The sequence below is a fragment of the Montipora foliosa genome, chromosome 8 (genome assembly GCF_036669935.1).
Source record: "Montipora foliosa isolate CH-2021 chromosome 8, ASM3666993v2, whole genome shotgun sequence".
Lineage (NCBI taxonomy): Eukaryota > Metazoa > Cnidaria > Anthozoa > Scleractinia > Acroporidae > Montipora > Montipora foliosa.
In genome coordinates this window covers 14995050-15001664 of record NC_090876.1, presented here as the reverse complement: position 1 = coordinate 15001664, position 6615 = coordinate 14995050, and positions in this window count along the sequence as shown.

The window sequence follows — 6615 nt, the reverse complement described above, 5'->3', positions numbered from 1 at the left end:
TCAGAAATTCCTATTGGCTCTATGACTGGGTCGGTTCAAAGCGGGCGTCACTCCTTTGCTCAAGCTTCGTTTCAGCACTGGAATGAGGAAGCTAAAAACAACATAAAATGATGTTACAGCATGTCTCAGTTGATTCATGCTGACATCTAAGTGCTTACTGCATACAAAGTGAAAGAGCCTTTGGAATTCTGCTAACAATAGCATAAGAAAATGGGGAAGCGTTGCCGGTGTTTAGTCGAAACGGAATAAAACTCCGATTCTCTTATTGTTTGCATATTTGCATCGCTTAACCGTTTTCAAGCACAAGCATTTGGTGTCAGCTAAGTGTTTTGAGAAGTTAAAAATACAGATACAACCTGAAATGTGTCAGTATATTATTTTACGTGCCCTCTATTCCCCTGATCAAAGAATACAAACGGTTAACCACTCTCCGAACTCTGCAAACTCCACACATCCGTTTCGCAATATGCTTAATTTCTGTTCCTTTAGCCAGTGTTCATAACTGAGTGCTTTAATCAGAGGTAGTGGTAATGTTTGACTATTGTGTGGCCTTGCGTGGACAAAAATATGGATGTTGTCATGCGATCGGTCGCGTCGATCTTTCAAGACCCAAACTAAACGACGTTTTGAATCATTCCCCCACCTTTTTTTCCTTTTTTTTTTTATGGTTTTAGCCGTTGCAGGGTATTTTTTTTCCTATTCTGAGATCAGGAAAAAACATACCTGTGATAGAATCTTTAAGGCGGTATAATATTTTGTTCGTCAATTTCCAGAGCTAGACATGACACACTTATCAGGGGCAGACCGAAACAAATAAGCTGTAAGTTATTATGCAGGGGCCCCGAATTATTATGTACATGCACGAGAATAAGAGTATTGCTCGCATTGTGTGGCTAATCTATTCATCGAGCAAAATCAATAAAGGAAATGCAAGCACCGGATTAGGGATTGAGTTAATAATACACAATGATGCGGAACGCAAGGCCTTCTATCCTTTCTCGAATGAGTATGTTTAGTCGATTTCATTAAAAAAAAACCGTAATGTCCTTTTTTCATATCCATTCAACTACGAGGGAACTTGGACCTGAAGCGAAGTGATGTGATTCGATTGTCAACGAAGAGAAGAGTCTAGTGTTTATGCACTACAGTTCAAACTGACGATTCCGTTGAATGGATAGAACTTTAAAAATATAAACCTTTTTTCGAGTCCCAGCGATGCAAATTGCCATGAACAGATCGTTAAAAGACGTCACAAAGTTGAAAGTGAAAGTGACAACTGTTTCTCGAAAGGACTTGGGTTACTGACGCCAACAACAATCAGTTTTAAACTTTATGCAAAGAAAGTCGCCGCCCTTGTCAACCAGTTGATTAGTAAAATAGACTTTGTCCTCTCCTAAAGCAGACAAAAGTCAGTAAAATTAGTTGAAATTGGTTTTCTGTGCTTTCTGATCGTTTTATTTCCTTTTAAAAGCAAATTTGTTTAACATAGCACAGACTAATCTGTTTGGATTCCCAGGTACCTTTGAATCTTCCTTGTATTACACAACCTTCGGAAATCTCGTATCATTTTAGAACGGAGTTCTAGATGAGCTACATGTATTTAGGACTTCAAAAGACTTACTTGCCCAGCAAAGAAGAGAAAAAATTTCACTAGCATTTGAGCTGAAATTTTTCCAACGAAAACTCGAGTCATTCTTCACAATGAAACCAAATTTTCTTGACATTTTGAACAGACTTTCTACCGAAACAAATTGTTCGGTGCCTGTGATAATATATGTTAATATTTCAGTCGCCATCCCGATTTGGAAACAAAATTGGTCGGAGAAATCAGTACGTAATGAAGATAAAACGTGTGGCCAATATGAGGACTGTAGTCACCCACTTTAAATTGCGCGCCCACAACACTTCAGTCGCCATTTCCGGTGCCCCAGAACTCGGTTAAAGCAACATTTTTCCATCGGACATAAAACGGGCAATATTATTCTATTTTCCGCAGAAAAATAAGCTATGTTTCTTAGAATTTCATTTTCTATGATTATTTATATATGACTTGCTCTTCGCAACATATTATCGTGTGGATAGTTAATAATAATAGTTTATTACTTATTAGGCGCAAATTAACATCTGAATATGATCAAATGCGCCTTACAACTAAAACTACTCCTAATAATTACAATAAAATATAATTAAGAATACTTGAAATTAATAACTTTAAAAGTAGTCAATCTAACAATAACAGGCAAAAGCCTTCCTAAATAAATAAGTCTTTATAGTTCGTTTAAAAACCAAAAAGTCATCGATGTCTCTAACACTCGCAGGCAGGCTGTTCCACAATACAGGGAATGTTTGGAATGATCTGTCTCCCAGAGTTTTCTTTGTTTTCTTTATGGGCAACTGTAATAGTAGTTCTTTAGAAGAACGAAGCTGGTACTTACATTTATCCTTTAATCGAACCAGATTACAGATATAGGACGGCGCCAGTTGATAAATTGCTTTAAACGTCAAAACTAATATTTTGAACTCGATACGGTAAGTAACGGGTAGCCAGTGCAAAGAAAATAAGACGGGTGTAATATGATTAAACCTCGGAGTTGAACATACGAGCCGGGCAACACTATTTTGGATGCGTTGTAATTTACTTATGTGTATAGCGGGAACTTTATAAAGAAGACTATTACAATAGTCTAAGCGGCCAATAACAATGGAGTGAACAAGCGTATGTGCGGCATCGATGGTGAGGTACTTTCTGATCCGCCTTATATTGTAAATATGAAAAGACGCAGCTTTACATATCTTATTAATGTGTGGAATCATACTCAGGTTCTGGTCAAACCATGATCCTAAGTTCCTAACTGAAGTTACGGGAACTATACTGCTCTCGCCAACGGTAAGACCATCAATGTTCACTTTAGTCAGTTGCTTTCTGGTGCCTATAATCATGAACTCCGTCTTACTATCATTCATGCGTAGTTTGTCCTTGATCATCCACGATCGTATAGCCTGTATGCACTGCTCCATTGCTTCAACTGCGTCATTTTGCGAACAATCCAAGTCAGGATTGAATGAAAGATACAGCTGAGTATCATCTGCGTATGCGTGCGATTGAGGTAGATAGTTCTTAATAACCTCAAAAAGCTTACTGGCATAGATAGTAAATAACAATGGCCCTAAGCATGATCCTTGAGGAACACCACATTGCAATTTGAAATTCTCCGATAATTTTTGGTCAAAAGACACGCGCTGAGATCTATTGAGAAGGTAGGATGCAAACCACTGCAATGCTGATCCCCTGACTCCAAAGCTCGTACAGAGGCGATTCAATAACACTCCATGGTCAACTGTGTCGAACGCTGCACTCAAATCCAGCATCACAAGAAGAGTCACTCGTTGAGAATCCAAGTTCATTAGGATGTCATTTTGCACTTTTAAAAGTGCAGTCTCAGTGCTGTGACAAACGCTGTGGAAACGGAATAGAAATCGTTGTTGAACCATCTGGCAGCGAGGAGTACCGCAATTATTGAATTGTTATTCCTCGAAGACCAGAGGGCGTTTAACGGCTAGAATGATCAGAATTACTGTATTATCATTTCTGGAAAGTAGAGAAAAAATTTCTTGGACTGCATTACAAGAAATCACTAAAAGCGAATTCACCCTCGGATGTCTTCCGCTCGTGCTGACAGCACTAAACAGTAACAGGCTAGGCAAACATTTGGATACGGGATCTCTATTACAATATGTAAAAGCGTTTATGTCGACTTTTATTTCATTTTGTCACCGATAATAAAGCTGCGTTTTGTGGAACTAAGGAACCTTGTGTGTGACATATTCTGATATTTGATCTGGAAAGTAAAAACTATAGAGGTCAGTTTGTGTTTAATTTGTAACAGGAAGAAGATTTTGTTTGTTGGATTCAACACCCGTTTGAGGTAAACTTGAAAACGAGCAAATTCTATGAATGTAGAATAAGGGCCTGTCTAAATGGTCTCGGTTATCTGAGACAGCCCTCTTCAATAGGCACACCCAGCGTCTATATGAGAATTGCATGACCGAGAAAAAAGTGACCGTACTTAATTAAGCATATATTTTGAGACACCTCCTCAAAAAAATAAGTATCATCCTTTGCCCTTCTTTCTTTCTAGTTCTTTTTTATTAAATATAGTTGCTTTTTCCCTTTCAGAAAGTGGACTGACAATCTTAATGGCCAGTAATACGTAGTTTAAATAATAGGCTGTTTTTGAATCGAGAGTTTCCGTTGACAGCGGTGAGAATTTTTGCGGGAAAAACCTTTTCATTCGAAAACAAACGCAACATGCTTAACCCCCAAATTGTCGATTCTTTGATTTTTATTTTATGCGTGCGCATTTAAGATTTTGCTGTCTCGTCTCGGGTAGTCGAGCCAAACTGTTTACATGCGAAAAAGTTATCTCGCCTGCCAGGGTTCCCCGAGTTGTCTCGCCCTCACGAGTTGTCTCGCCCACCTCATGTAAACGGTTGATAGAATTGTCTAAATAAATGAGTGGAAAAAGATCTCGTCCAGAGTAACTCGGGGGGCCTGTTGTCTCGGGCTGTTGTCAGCTACTTACAATGGCAATAAGGTTAGGCTTTTTATTTGAATTTCTTTTCATATGATTATTTTCGTAAGCCTTTTATCGGGATTCCCATACAAATCCTAATACAGTGGAGCCCCCATTTAGCGGCCACTCTCTATTAGGAGGACAGTTATCAAAGTCCCGAAATAATTTGTGAATAATATTGTAAATCAAACCTCTATTAAGCGGCCACCCCTATAAACCTCAATTATGAAGCGCCCACGGCCACGTTTTGGCTGTCACGATGAGAGTTCTCCTATTGTTTTCACGTCTATTAAGCGGCCACCAAGAGTTTAATTCACTTAGTTTGGTTTTTAGCGACAGGATTCCTTGTAATTGTTTTTCTTCAACCCAGTAACAAAAGATTTTGCCTCCTTTTCCGGCTATGAATCAACTTAGTTTACGCCATATAGTTTAGATTGTTCATGTTAAGTTGAGAGAGCCTCATCTCAACATTTTGAGGAGTATTTGTTCGTTCTGACAGTACTGTAATTTTGTATATTAGAGCTGTCTCTTGTGCAAAAGTTGTCACAAACTCTAAAGGTGTTTGTTTTAGAATAAGGTGACGTTTCTACTAAAAAGATTGTGCTAAGTTCTGAAGAACCTTTTTTTTTTTCTGTTTGAGCGGCCAACCTCCATTAAGCGGTCACTAGCCGTTACCCCGAGGGTGGCCGCTAAAAAGAAGTTTCACTGTAACACTGCAAATGTTACATCCACCGCTACGTCCCAGGGGTTTGGGGGGGGGGGGGGGGGGGTTTCAATTGACAAATGAATTACTCCGTCGTTAACTGTCAGGGCCGTTGTCAGTATGAGGCAAACCGAGGCAATTGCCTCTGTTATTTTTTTGGTGATTTTTTAAAATTAAGCGTGATTCCGGTGTTGTCTTTGAGATGTGCTCATCATAAACACCTAAAATAGCTGCGAAGATAATTTAACCATGGACATTGCCTCAGTCATATTGACTGAGGCAATGACTGTGTTTTGAAATCAAAACTGAATCTTCTCCTTGTTGCTGGTCATAAAACCATAAAATTCACCTGGAAAATCATACTGAGCTTTGATCGGTTGAACGTAAATTGCCTCGAAAATTGCTTATATTTCCGCTGAAATTTGAAATCGTGTCTGGTTAATATGTTTGAGAGGGAACGGTAGGTGGTTCTCACGTTACGTCATCGTCACCATGTTGGTGGACGAAAACAAAAGGCCCATGGATTACATTACATACATACGCTATGATTCTCGTCCCCAGATCCCATCGTTTGTCTTAGCCGGCAGATCCTTGGCAAGAGAACGCAGGGTTCTGGAGACATAAAATTTTCAGTCCCAGTTTTCTAGGAATTCTGGAATTCATATATGAGACCTTAATAGTGCTAAACATGGCTGCGCTTACAAGCATAACATTCTAGAAATCTTCTTTTTCTCGTGCGGAGACCCCGCCCCCCGGGAGAAACGATGGGATCTGGGAACGAAAATGGAGGCTCATTAGCTCCTTCTGTTTGTCCACCAGCAATTGTACGTTGCGGTATTGTGTCTCTAGAGATTGGTTGCAAACCACCTATAGTGCTAATTTTCCAATCATGAACTAAAAATAGTTTCATACGAACAGTAAAGTAATAATTTCAACTGTATAGTCTTGGTTTTAACTCACGTGACCAGCCGCCATGTATTTGTGAACTGACGGTCATGACGTCAAGTGAACACCAAGAATAGCGTTAATTCTAAAGAGAACTGGTGAAAGAGGCTGTTTTAGGTTGTGTATATCGAGCGTGTTCACTTATTCGTGGTAAGAAAGATCTGGTATTTTTATTATAATTGAGCGCACGTGTCTGAGTATAAAATTACATTGCGTCATAGGCATATTGTAACATCTCCCTTTTTATAGAAGACGAAATACATAACACACAAATGAGGTGTAGAAAAATCACTACACTTAATCAGTATAAAAAAATCGATGATCTAAAATGATATAAGAAACGTTAACGAAGATAAATGTGCTAAACGCTAATGTAACCGTTTCAATCAAGTA